We start from the raw sequence: 14,831 nt of genomic DNA on the forward strand, positions 1-14,831 counted from the left end.
CATTGACTCAGTACCGGTACCCCCTGTATATAGCCTCCACATTGACTCTGTACCAGTACCCCCTGTATATAGCCTCCACATTGACTCAGTACCGGTACCCCCTGTATATAGCCTCCACATTGACTCTGTACCGGTACCCCTGTATATAGTCTCCACATTGACTCTGTACTGGTACCCCTGTATATAGCCTCCACATTGACTCTGTACCGGTACCCCCTGTATATAGCCTCCACATTGACTCTGTACCGGTACCCCCTGTATATAGCCTCCACATTGACTCTGTACCGGTACCCCCTGTATATAGCCTCCACATTGACTCTGTACCGGTACCCCCTGTATATAGCCTCCACATTGACTCTGTACCGGTACCCCTGTATATAGCCTCCACATTGACTCTGTACCGGTACCCCCTGTATATAGCCTCCACATTGACTCTGTACCGGTACCCCTGTATATAGCCTCCACATTGACTCTGTACCGGTACCCCCTGTATATAGCCTCCACATTGACTCTGTACCGGTACCCCTGTATATAGCCTCCACATTGACTCTGTACCGGTACCCCCTGTATATAGCCTCCACATTGACTCTGTACCGGTACCCCCTGTATATAGTCTCCACATTGACTCTGTACCGGTACCCCCTGTATATAGTCTCCACATTGACTCAGTACTGGTACCCCCTGTATATACCCTCCACATTGACTCTGTACCGGTACCCCCTGTATATAGCCTCCACATTGACTCTGTACCGGTACCCCCTGTATATAGCCTCCACATTGACTCTGTACCGGTACCCCTGTATATAGCCTCCACATTGACTCAGTACCAGTACCCCTGTATATAGTCTCCACATTGACTCTGTACCAGTACCCCTGTATATAGCCTCCACATTGACTCTGTACCGGTACCCCCTGTATATAGCCTCCACATTGACTCTGTACCGGTACCCCCTGTATATAGCCTCCACATTGACTCTGTACCAGTACCCCTGTATATAGCCTCCACATTGACTCTGTACCGGTACCCCCTGTATATAGCCTCCACATTGACTCTGTACCGGTACCCCCTGTATATAGCCTCCACATTGACTCTGTACCGGTACCCCCTGTATATAGCCTCCACATTGACTCTGTACCGGTACCCCTGTATATAGCCTCCACATTGACTCTGTACCGGTACCCCTGTATATAGCCTCCACATTGACTCTGTACCGGTACCCCTGTATATAGTCTCCACATTGACTCAGTACAGGTACCCCTGTATATACCCTCCACATTGACTCTGTACCGGTACCCCCTGTATATAGCCTCCACATTGACTCTGTACCGGTACCCCCTGTATATAGCCTCCACATTGACTCTGTACCAGTACCCCTGTATATAGCCTCCACATTGACTCAGTACCAGTACCCCTGTATATAGTCTCCACATTGACTCTGTACCAGTACCCCTGTATATAGCCTCCACATTGACTCTGTACCGGTACCCCCTGTATATAGCCTCCACATTGACTCTGTACCGGTACCCCTGTATATAGCCTCCACATTGACTCTGTACCGGTACCCCCTGTATATAGCCTCCACATTGACTCTGTACCGGTACCCCTGTATATAGCTTCCACATTGACTCTGTACCGGTACCCCCTGTATATAGCCTCCACATTGACTCTGTACCGGTACCCCTGTATATAGCCTCCACATTGACTCTGTACCGGTACCCCCTGTATATAGCCTCCACATTGACTCTGTACCGGTACCCCCTGTATATAGCCTCCACATTGACTCTGTACCGGTACCCCCTGTATATAGCCTCCACATTGACTCTGTACCGGTACCCCCTGTATATAGCCTCCACATTGACTCTGTACCGGTACCCCTGTATATAGCCTCCACATTGACTCTGTAACGGTACCCCCTGTATATAGCCTCCACATTGACTCTGTACCGGTACCCCCTGTATATAGCCTCCACATTGACTCTGTACCGGTACCCCTGTATATAGTCTCCACATTGACTCTGTACCGGTACCCCCTGTATATAGTCTCCACATTGACTCAGTACAGGTACCCCCTGTATATACCCTCCACATTGACTCTGTACCGGTACCCCCTGTATATAGCCTCCACATTGACTCTGTACCGGTACCCCCTGTATATAGCCTCCACATTGACTCTGTACCAGTACCCCCTGTATATAGCCTCCACATTGACTCAGTACCAGTACCCCCTGTATATAGTCTCCACATTGACTCTGTACCAGTACCCCCTGTATATAGCCTCCACATTGACTCTGTACCGGTACCCCCTGTATATAGCCTCCACATTGACTCTGTACCGGTACCCCTGTATATAGCCTCCACATAGACTCTGTACCAGTACCCCTGTATATAGCCTCCACATTGACTCTGTACCAGTACCCCCTGTATATAGCCTCCACATTGACTCTGTACCGGTACCCCCTGTATATAGCCTCCACATTGACTCTGTACCAGTACCCCCTGTATATAGCCTCCACATTGACTCTGTACCGGTACCCCCTGTATATAGCCTCCACATTGACTCTGTACCGGTACCCCCTGTATATAGCCTCCACATTGACTCTGTACCGGTACCCCCTGTATATAGCCTCCACATTGACTCTGTACCGGTACCCCCTGTATATAGCTTCCACATTGACTCTGTACCGGTACCCCCTGTATATAGCCTCCACATTGACTCTGTACCGGTACCCCCTGTATATAGCCTCCACATTGACTCTGTACCGGTACCCCCTGTATATAGCCTCCACATTGACTCTGTACTGGTCAATGTGGTCAATTGTACTGGTCAATTGACTCTGTACTGGTACCCCCTGTATATAGCCTCCACATTGACTCTGTACTGGTACCCCCTGTATATAGCCTCCACATTGACTCAGTACTGGTACCCCCTGTATATAGCCTCCACATTGACTCTGTACCAGTACCCCCTGTATATAGCCTCCACATTGACTCTGTACCAGTACCCCCTGTATATAGCCTCCACATTGACTCAGTACCGGTACCCCCTGTATATAGCCTCCACATTGACTCAGTACCGGTACCCCCTGTATATAGCCTCCACATTGACTCAGTACCGGTACCCCCTGTATATAGCCTCCACATTGACTCTGTACCAGTACCCCTGTATATAGCCTCCACATTGACTCAGTACCGGTACCCCTGTATATAGCCTCCACATTGACTCAGTACCGGTACCCCCTGTATATAGCCTCCACATTGACTCAGTACCGGTACCCCTGTATATAGCCTCCACATTGACTCAGTACCAGTAACCCCTGTATATAGCCTCCACATTGACTCAGTACCGGTACCCCCTGTATATAGCCTCCACATTGACTCAGTACCGGTACCCCTGTATATAGCCTCCACATTGACTCAGTACCGGTACCCCTGTATATAGCCTCCACATTGACTCAGTACCGGTACCCCCTGTATATAGCCTCCACATTGACTCTGTACCAGTAACCCCTGTATATAGCCTCCACATTGACTCAGTACCGGTACCCCCTGTATATAGCCTCCACATTGACTCAGTACCGGTACCCCCTGTATATAGCCTCCACATTGACTCAGTACCGGTACCCCCTGTATATAGCCTCCACATTGACTCAGTACCGGTACCCCCTGTATATAGCCTCCACATTGACTCAGTACCGGTACCCCCTGTATATAGCCTCCACATTGACTCTGTACCAGTACCCCCTGTATATAGCCTCCACATTGACTCAGTACCGGTACCCCCTGTATATAGCCTCCACATTGACTCCGTACCGGTACCCCCTGTATATAGCCTCCACATTGGCTCTGTACCAGTACCCCCTGTATATAGCCTCCACATTGACTCTGTACCGGTACCCCCTGTATATATCCTCCACATTGACTCTGTACCGGTACCCCCTGTATATAGTCTCCACATTGACTCTGTACCAGTACCCCCTGTATATATCCTCCACATTGACTCTGTACCGGTACCCCCTGTATATAGTCTCCACATTGACTCTGTACCGGTACCCCCTGTATATAGCCTCCACATTGACTCTGTACTGGTACCCCCTGTATATAGCCTCCACATTGACTCTGTACTGGTACCCCTGTATATAGCCTCCACATTGACTCTGTACCGGTACCCCCTGTATATAGCCTCCACATTGACTCTGTACTGGTACCCCCTGTATATAGCCTCCACATTGACTCTGTACCGGTACCCCCTGTATATAGTCTCCACATTGACTCTGTACCGGTACCCCCTGTATATAGCCTCCACATTGACTCAGTACCGGTACCCCCTGTATATAGCCTCCACATTGACTCTGTACCGGTACCCCCTGTATATAGCCTCCACATTGACTCTGTACTGGTACCCCCTGTATATAGTCTCCACATTGACTCTGTACCGGTACCCCCTGTATATAGCCTCCACATTGACTCTGTACTGGTACCCCCTGTATATAGCCTCCACATTGACTCTGTACCGGTACCCCCTGTATATAGTCTCCACATTGACTCTGTACCGGTACCCCTGTATATAGCCTCCACATTGACTCAGTACCGGTACCCCCTGTATATAGCCTCCACATTGACTCTGTACCGGTACCCCCTGTATATAGCCTCCACATTGACTCTGTACCGGTACCCCCTGTATATAGCCTCCACATTGACTCTGTACTGGTATTCCCTGTATATAGCCTCCACATTGACTCTGTACTGGTACCCCCTGTATATAGCCTCCACATTGACTCTGTACTGGTATTCCCTGTATATAGCCTCCACATTGACTCTGTACTGGTATTCCCTGTATATAACCTCCACATTGACTCTGTACTGGTACCCCCTGTATATAGCCTCCACATTGACTCTGTACTGGTATTCCCTGTATATAGCCTCCACATTGACTCTGTACTGGTACCCCCTGTATATAGCCTCCACATTGACTCTGTACCAGTACCCCCTGTATATATCCTCCACATTGACTCTGTACCAGTACCCCCTGTATATATCCTCCACATTGACTCTGTACCAGTACCCCCTGTATATATCCTCCACATTGACTCAGTACCGGTACCCCCTGTATATAGCCTCCACATTGACTCAGTACCGGTACCCCCTGTATATAGTCTCCACATTGACTCTGTACTGGTACCCCCTGTATATAGCCTCCACATTGACTCAGTACCGGTACCCCCTGTATATAGCCTCCACATTGACTCTGTACTGGTACCCCCTGTATATAGTCTCCACATTGACTCTGTACCGGTACCCCTGTATATAGCCTCCACATTGACTCAGTACCGGTACCCCCTGTATATAGCCTCCACATTGACTCAGTACCGGTACCCCCTGTATATAGCCTCCACATTGACTCTGTACTGGTACCCCCTGTATATAGCCTCCACATTGACTCAGTACCGGTACCCCCTGTATATAGTCTGACTTATTATTTTACTGTTGCTGTACAATTATTTGTTACTTTATTTTCAATTTTTTACTTAACACTTATTTTTATTTTTTAAACGTATTAAAGCACTGTTGGTTAAGGGATTGTAAGTAAGCATTTCACTGTAAGGTTGTATTTGGCACGTGACAAATACGTTTTCATTTGTTTAACGACAAAAGAAAATCTGTCATGACAACTGAATGGGGTACTTTTTGTTTGTCTCCTGTGCTATAGACTTGGCAAATCATTTTCCTTCACAAGGACAATAATATTTTCTTTCTATTTTACTCTATCCCATTCAATTACATTTTTTCCCCCATTCTTCTGGACGCTTGTGCTGGGACATAATGATGTCTGGCACAACAAGGTGTTAGGAGGAGGAGCTGTTATTGGTGTCTGTCTACAGCAGGGCTTCTGTTCAGCATCAGGTTGTGGGGCTAACTACATCTAGCCTATACAACACTGTGATAGGTTATTGTGCACATCAGATCACATCAGCTTTGATGATAATATCATGCTATTTAGGCTACACTTAAGTGAAGGCAGATGGCATCATGTAAGGAAGCAGTCATGAAACCATGTTAACTCCATTCAGAAGTTAGGCTATATGATCTCATTACTTTTTAACTAGGCAAGTCAGTTAAGAACAAATTCTTATTTACGATGACAGCCTACCCCGGCCAACCACTAACGACTCTGGGTCAATTGTGCACTGCCCTATGGGTCTCCCTATCACGGCCGGTTGTGATACAGCCTGGAATCAAACCAGGGTCTGTATTGACACCTCTAGCACAGAGATATAGTGCCCGACCAGCTAGTTGTAGCTTAATGCCATTTGTGCAATGACTGTCATATTGATTGACACCAAGCCCAATACACACAGTTTCCCAAACTCGACCCCTCCCCGTTTTGTTTTTTTGTCCTAGCACTACACAGCTGATTCAAATCATCAAAGCTTGATGATGAGTTGGTCATTTGAATCAGCTGTGTAGTGTTAGGACAAAAAAACAAAACGGGAGTTTAAGAAACCCTGGTTTAGACGGTGTCACAACGTCACATCATAGTTTAATCAGCAGGTGTCCATGAGGGAGGCACATGTAGAAACATTTGTAACTCAACACAGTGCTGCTAGCTAGATTGCGTCCCTGTAGTTAGGGGGATAAACTGGCCTTAAAACAAACCTAATATAGCCAGCTATATAGGCTACTATTGACAAGCAGGTGTACCCATCTACCTTGAAACACAAACAGATCAGTGGCTTTCCAATCTCTCCCCCGGATCCCCCGGACGTTTCACCCAATCAAGTGCTTTTTGATTTGTGGTCTTGCAAGACCACGCAATAATAAACGATCGAAGAGGGAAATACTAACTCACCAGAAAATGTTGACAGATGTTATCCGGTCCTTGACCTTGGACTGGTGAAGGGTTGAAGCCAGGGTGTAGTGCTCAGCGAGTCAGGTGCTTGTAGACTCAATGGAATCTGCCTGTATGAAGAAGTTATGCTGCTACTGGCAACACATAATCCAGAAAACGTTTAGACAAATTATTGAAAGTCAAACTGACATTATTCAGTTAAATCTTACTTCGCTTCCAGTAAATAAAATCCTGTCATCCTCGCCAGACAGACCATTCCTGAAGGATAAGTCGCCGGACTTGTCCCTGCGCTAGGAGGACATATCTTTCTCCAAATCCCTCTGCGACCAAGAGCAAAGCGCGCGGCTCCGCCTCCATACGCATCAAAACTCTGGAGAACTTCGTCGCGAATTAAAACACAGATCCAGGATCAGATGACCATGCTCCCATACTATTCTTAATCATTAGGGGAGTGAACAAATAGCTGACTCTGTATCAGTAGTTAGGCTAAAGTTATAATTTATTGGAGATGTCCATACTAGACAAGACATGGTTTTAGGTCGGGTTTACCATGTAGAAATATTCAAAAGCAGCGCAATCCAAGTGGCATTAAATTGTTCTGATAGGATTTTGAAGGGAGTTTGTGTATGTGGTTGAGGTAACATCAATAAAACGGTCCACAGTTCGAAGTTGTTAGGTTTTTGTGACACCTGCTGGTAAGACGGGGTATCGGAAGTAACACACCCGTTGCACTCAAATCAAATGGACCGCTGCAGTGTGCTTTCAAAAGTACGACAATGAAAGACATGTATTTTAGTCTTGTTTAAACAATGAATCATGCATAGCTTCTCTTACAGAGCGAATAAACTACCAGAAACAGATTAATTCAAGAATTTAAAAATGTTAACGATTATTTGCAATTTTAACACAATCTTGCATCACTCAAAGAATGTTCTGTCTAGGTTGCAAACTCAAACATGAGTGGGAGTGAGTGTTACAATGCTTCCTATCTCCTTGGCTCATTGCACTCTTTTTGAACAACTCACAGTGCATTCAACACTGAAATTTCTTTGAGTTTTGAGTCATCTGAGGATACATTGGGTTTTTGCTGTTACATCTATGTACAATGAAAATGAAGTGATTAAAAATGTACAGTGAATGATAAAAGTCTAAGGATGATATTCCCTTTCCAATGTATAGTTTGATAAAAAATGTTGTCATGGAACTTCTTCCATGTTTTCATCTCCTTTATATAACCATGATTGACGACAAATACAATTGGTGAGTGCTGTTTGTCGTAGTAGTAGTTTGAGTACTTGTAGTCCAAGGTGCTGAAGCCATATGCACCTGCCTGAGAGAAAAGACAAGAAGATCATTTCATATTGTGAACTGACACTTCATGAGAACCACACAATGCATCTTCAGTGAGTAGTTTTCACTGGGTACCGGGTGGACATGTCCCCACCCACATTCTGAAATATCCTTTTTGTCCCCCCCAGTTTAATCATTGGAATGTGATACAAAACAGGCAACAGTGTGCTTTAGGACCATGCGGACGCCTACAAACAGTCAGGTAGGCTGTTTTGGAGTGTTTATCTGACTGAAAAAATTGCATATATATATATATATACATACATACACTATACATACATACACTATACATACATACACTATAGTCAAAAGTATATACACCTACTCATTCAAGGGTATTTCTTGATTTTTACTATTTTCTATATTGTAAAATAATGGCGAAGACATTAACACTATGAAATAACACATGTGGAATCATGTAGTAAACAAAAAAGTGTTCAGCAAATCAAAATATATTTTAGATTTCACATTCTTCAAATAGCCACCCTTTGCCTTGATGACAGCTTTACACATTCTTGTCATTCTCTCAACCAGCTTTATGAGGTAGTCACCTGGAATGTATTTCAATTAACAGGTGTGCCTTCTTAAAAGTTCATTTGTGGAATTTCTTTCCTTCTTAATGCGTTTGATCAGTTGTGTTGTGACAAGGTAGGGGGGTATACAGAAGATAGCCTTATTTCAAATCAATTCAAAGTGTATTTGTCACATGCGCCGAATACAACAGGTGTAGTAGACCTTACAGTGAAGTGCAAAACAGGTATTAGGTGAACAATGTGTAAGTAAAGAAATAAAACAACAGTAAAGAGACAGGCTATATACAGTAGCGAGGCTATAAAAGTAGCAAGGCTACATACAGACACCGGTTAGTCAGGCTGATTGAGGTAGTATGTACATACATGTAGATATGATTAAAGTGACTATGCATACATGATGAACAGAGAGAAGCAGTAGCGTAAAAGAGGGGTTGGCGGATGGTGGGTGGGACACAATGCAGATATCCCGGTTAGCCAATGTGCGGGAGCACTGGTTGGTCGGCCCAATTGAGGTAGTATGTACATGAATGTATAGTTAAAGTGACTATGCATATATGATAAACAGAGAGTAGCAGCAATGTAAAAAGAGGTGTTGGGGGGTGGCACACAATGCAATGCTTTGCTGGTGACACTGTCTGGAATTTATTTGGAATTCAAGGCACACTTGAATTCAAGGCATTCTGCAGTGATACACCATCGCATCTGGTTTGGGCTTAGTGGGATTATCATTTGTTTTTCAACAGGACAATGACCCAACACACCTCCAGGTTATGTAGGGGCTATTTTACCAAGAAGGAGAGTGATGGGGTGCTGCATCAGATGACCTGGCCTCCACAATCACCCGACCTCAACCCAATTGAGATGGTTGAGGATGAGTTGGACCGCAGAGTGAAGGAAAAGTAGCCAACAAGTGCTCAGCATAAGTGGGAACTCCTTCAAGACTGTTGTAAAAGCATTCCAGGTGAAGCTGGTTAAGAGAATGCCGAGAGTGTGCAAAGCTGCCATCAAGGCAAAGGATGGCTAGTTGAAGAATCTCAAATACAAAATACATTTAGATTTGTTTAACACTTTTTTGGTTACTACATTATTCCATATGTGCTATTTCATAGTTTTAATGTCTTCACTGTTATTCTACAATGTAGAATATAGTAAAAATAAAGAAAAACCCTTAAATGAGTAGGTGTTCTAAAACCTTTGACCAGTAGTGTACACTGTATGGCTCTAGGGTTGTCTTCAGCCTCCAGGGCCTCAGAAACCTGTCAGGAGTTACCTCCGACACTACATTTGTGTCATGTTGACCCTGGAGTCAAGTTAACCTTTGAAGGGCCCTCAAGAGTCGGTCCTACCTGCTCCAGATGTATCTGAGGAAGTCAGGGCGGAGAAAGTAGTAGCTGCTCTTGTTAAAATGGCCGCCATAATATGATCTCAGCCTGGAACAGAATCAGTAAACACGATACCCCATGAAATGTCAAACGCTTTTAGAAATGCTCAGAAATCATATCAAAACAAATGTGTTGATAATAATAGTTATTACATCCGTCCATTAAATGTCTCTGCTGATATTCTTCATCAGTGACTCTAGGAAGTTGCAGTATATTGAGCCTTCTGGGATCAGAACACACAGATAAAAAAGATGGAATGAGGATTCCATGTTAAAGGGTGAAGTGATTTTTGTTCTCTTATCTAACCTTTAACTAAACCATTATGTCCCATTGACATAAATGATCTCTTGTGTAGCCGAGGGGGTATCCTCATGTAAAAATCACTGGATGATTCAGAAGATTTACTGCTGTTGTCACTGTCTATGTCCAGCGCTTGAGTTGGGTTCCTGTTCCTCATAGAATATTAGCTCAGAAGTATTGTGGTGCTCCTTGCACCTAAATATAAAACAGTACTGGCACCCAAAATAAGTACAGACTCCGGTTTCAGTCCAAGTCAAGCACTGTGCGTCCCAAATGACACCCTGTCCCCTAAATATCCCCTATGGGCCCTGGTTAAAAGTAGTGGACTGTATAGGGAATAGGGTGCTGTTTGGTAGACAGCCATTGTTACACATCTTGTTGTGGGGTAGCTGTCTGAAGCCTTGTTTCTTCAGACTGCCCAGTGACGATGGAGAAGGATGTGTGGACGTAGACAGATGTTCTGTTTCCAACGTCGTGTTCAAACCAGCAGTGACAGCCCCAGTCATCCTAAAGGAGATACATATATGTTTAGTTGCCAACAGGTCTAAAGGTTGATGTTTTTAGTTACCAACTGGTTCAGGGTCAGATTATTGTTTAGCTAACTGATGGGTATTGTCAGACCTGGGAGCTGAGAGCTGATCCTGAATTAGTTTCAAGGGCCTAACCAGATTAAAACCATTTGACATTTACATCAGCTTTATGAGAAATGCCCCTCACAAGATCACAAAGTTCAACAATCCTACTCAAAGTACAATCTTTGTGTGAGCACACCTCACCTAAACACAGAGTCACATGCAGCTATAACGTTCCCCATCCCAGAGCTGTTGAGTATTTCTCCATTGTCCACCACAGCACAGCAAATACTTATTTTCCACCATAATTTGGAAATAAATTCATTAAAAGTCCTACAATGTGATTTTCTGGATTTTTTTCCTCATTTTGTCTGTCATAGTTGAAGTGTACCTATGATGAACATTACAGGCCTCTTGCACAATTGATGGCTAACTAAATACTTTTTTGCCCCACTGTATATATATTTTACACATATACTGAACAAAAATATAAATGCAACATGTAAAGTGTTGGTCCCATGTTTCATGAGCTGAAAAAAAATATCACAGAACATTTCTAAATGCACAGAAAGCTTATTTCTCTCAAATGTTGTGCACAAATTTGTTACCATCCCTGTTAGTGAGCATTTCTCCTTTGTGAGATAATCCATCCACCTGACAGGTGTGGCATATCAAGAAGTTGATTAAACAGCATGATCATCACATAGGTTCACCTTATGCTGGGGCAATAAAAAGCCACTTTAAAATGTGCAATTTTGTCACACAACACAATGCCACAGATGTCTCAAGGTTTGAGGGAGCGTGCAATTAGCATGCTGACTACAAATATGTCCACCAGATCTGTTGCCAGAGAATGTAATGTTAATTTATCTACCATAAGCAGTCTCCAACGTCGTTTTTGAGAATTTGGCAGTACGTCTAACTGGCCTCAAAACCGCTGACCATGTGTAACCATGCCAGGTCAGGACCTCCACATCTGGCTTCTTCACCTCCAGGATCGTCTGAGACAAGTCACCCAGACAGCTGATGAAACTGTGGGTTTATACAACTGAAGAATTTCTGCACAAACTGTCAGAAACTGTCCCAGGAAAGCTCAGCTCGTCATCCTCACCAGGGTCTTGACCTGACAGCAGTTCATCTTTGTAGCAGACTTCAGTGGGCAAAGGCTCACCTTCGATGGCCACTGGCACACTGGAGAAGTGTCCTCTTCATGGATGAATCCCGGTTTCAACTGTTCTTGGCAGATGAAAGACAGCGTGTGTGGCGTTGTGTGATCAAGCAGTTTGCTGATGTTAACGTTGTGAACAGAGTGCCCCATGGTGGCAGTGGGGTTATAGTATGGGCAGGCATAAGCTACAGACAACAAACACAATTGCATTTCATCAATGGATCAATTGAATGTACAGAGATACCGTGACGAGATCCTGTGGCCCATTGTTGCGCCATTCATTCACCTCATGTTTCAGCATGATAATGCACAGCCCCATGTCGCAAGGATCTGTGCACAATTTTTGGAAGCTGAAAATGTCCCAATTCTTCCGTGGCATGTATACTCACCAGATATGCCAGCCATTGAGCATGTGTGGGATGCTCTGGATGGATGTGTACGACAGCGTGTTCCAGTTTCCGCCAATATCCAGCAACTTCGCACAGCCATTGAAGAGGAGTGGGACAACATTCCACAGGAAACAATCAACAGCCTAATCAACTCTATGCGAAGGAGATGTGTCACACTACATGAGGAAAATGGTGGTCGCACCAGATACTAGTTGTTTTCTGATCCACCATTTGTAAAGGTATCTGTGACCAGCAGATGCATATCTCTACTCCCAGGCATGTGAAATCAATAGATTAACGCTTAATGAATGTATTTCCTTATATAAACTGTAACTCAGTAAAATCGTAGACATTTTTGCATGTTGAGTTTATATTTTTGTTCATTGTATTTATCCCCTTATTTGTGATGGCACAAAACTACCTCCATACTTCTATTCATTTGTGTGGGTTACCTTCAGATGAGTCCTGTGTGACACTTGTGGCCGATGTAGAGCAAAACCACCATGTTCGGAAGCTACAGACAGAAGTTGGCGCATCCGACTTACCGACTTCAGACGAGTCCCTTGACATTCGTTGGGGTCGTAGAGCGAAACGGAGAGCACCATCGTGTTCGTAAGAGTCTCCCCTCTCCATAATAGTTTTTAGGCCAAACCGTTCAGATGCTAGAGGTTTTCGTGAGGTCTGACAAACACCACTGTAGCTCAGCCACCTTCCACCACAGATGGCCGACATAGGAGGATGTGGTGGATTGAGTCGCAGCCCATGCAAAAAACCCCAGATATCTCTAGTTTAAACTGATTTCTTAAATAATTATTTTATTATGTTACGCAGATTGACACAGTTGCTGGGGTAACTCACAGTGTTTCTGGTCCAGGAGATACAGGAGCCCCAGTCTTTTGAAGTTCCTCTTATGGAGGAGAGGCATGACTGTCAGGGGGGGGGGTCACCCTTCCAACACCTCTAGGGCTGTCAGGTTGCCCCCCAGGTGGTCTAGATAAGCATTGAAATACAACACATTTTTTTTTTCATTTAAAAGTCTCTGCCATTATCAGTAAAAAGCTACACATACTGTTATAGTAAACTACAGTAAGAGCTTATCAGAACCTGATAATAGCATCGTGTTAGCCTGGGGTTTATACAGGGGTTAACACATCTTCAGTGTGGACTCTTTGCTATGAGGACTTACCAAATACTGATCCTCTTGTTGACACTCTCATTGAAGGACACATAACCAGAGACAGCGTGCAGACAAGACTAAAACTATCAGGAAAGCTTTCCAAGGGTACATTTCTCTGCTTTTCTGATGGATTTGAAAAGCTGTGTGTTTTTCCAATGAAGTTACAGTTCTTGTTCCATGGCTCCATGGCTGAGCCTGTGACACTTCATTTAGAAACAGTTACAGTGTAAAGACAGTTACACTACAGTTTCTACACACCTTTCTTTTGTATTTAAATCCCGTCAAGCAATTCTTCCGTTCCCTTCCAGTTGTGTGTCCAAGTTAAGAGTGTTTGGTTCCTATTTTCCATGTCTAGTGAAGTCATACCCCCCAAAATGTTTTATACTTACTTTCATCATGTGTTTCAATAGGTTTATCCTTACACACACACACACACACACACACACACACACACACACACACACACACACACACACACACACACACACACACACACACACACACACACACACACACACACACACACACACACACACACACACACACACACACACACACACACACACACCTTTACCTCAATAGATATGAGATCTGTTTTCTCTCTGACTGCAGCGTTGTATCCCTGGTGACGTCCATCTACCCAGTCACCCATCTTTTCCACCCCACTGTACAGCGCTTTGAGCTTGTGGAAAAACGCTGTATAAATCCAATCAATTGTTATCTTAGCAAAAAAGACAGTTCCTGTTTGTGAAATTTATTGTAGTGGTAATATTTACTGTACAAAACAGCTTGTTCATTCAGTGACGTCCTCACTACGTCTGCTGTGTCTTTGGTGTTGTCACTATCTATCTGAAATTATAAACTGGCTGGTTCCAGCCCTGAATGCTGATTGGCTGAAAGTTGTGGTATATTTAAGCAATAAGGCCCGTGGAGGTGTGTTATATGACCAATATACCTAAGGGCAGTTCTTAAGCACGACAACGCGGAGTGTCTGGACACAACCCTTATCAGTGGTATATTGGCCATATGCCACAAACCCCAGGAGGTGCCTTACTGCTAATATAAACTGCTTACCAATGTAATTAGAACAGTAAAAATAAATGTTTTGTCATA

General features: G+C 44.3%; 2 protein-coding genes across 2 annotated transcripts in view; both read right to left on the reverse strand.

The window, feature by feature from the left end:
* The window catches only part of LOC124040400 (caskin-2-like), a 110,514-nt gene extending 103,354 nt beyond the window's left edge, over positions 1-7,160 (reverse strand). The window contains 1 exon segment of the mRNA XM_046357559.1: positions 6,848-7,160. The gene's annotated coding sequence lies outside the window, so the exon portion shown is untranslated.
* Positions 7,161-14,456: 7,296 nt separating this feature from the next.
* Positions 14,457-14,831, reverse strand: part of LOC124040401 (ras-related protein Rab-40B-like) — a 62,379-nt gene continuing 62,004 nt past the window's right edge. The window contains exon 7 of the mRNA XM_046357560.1: positions 14,457-14,831. This exon is cut by the window's right edge and continues 1,310 nt beyond it. The gene's annotated coding sequence lies outside the window, so the exon portion shown is untranslated.

Source organism: Oncorhynchus gorbuscha, linkage group LG07, assembly GCF_021184085.1.
Source record: "Oncorhynchus gorbuscha isolate QuinsamMale2020 ecotype Even-year linkage group LG07, OgorEven_v1.0, whole genome shotgun sequence".
Lineage (NCBI taxonomy): Eukaryota > Metazoa > Chordata > Actinopteri > Salmoniformes > Salmonidae > Oncorhynchus > Oncorhynchus gorbuscha.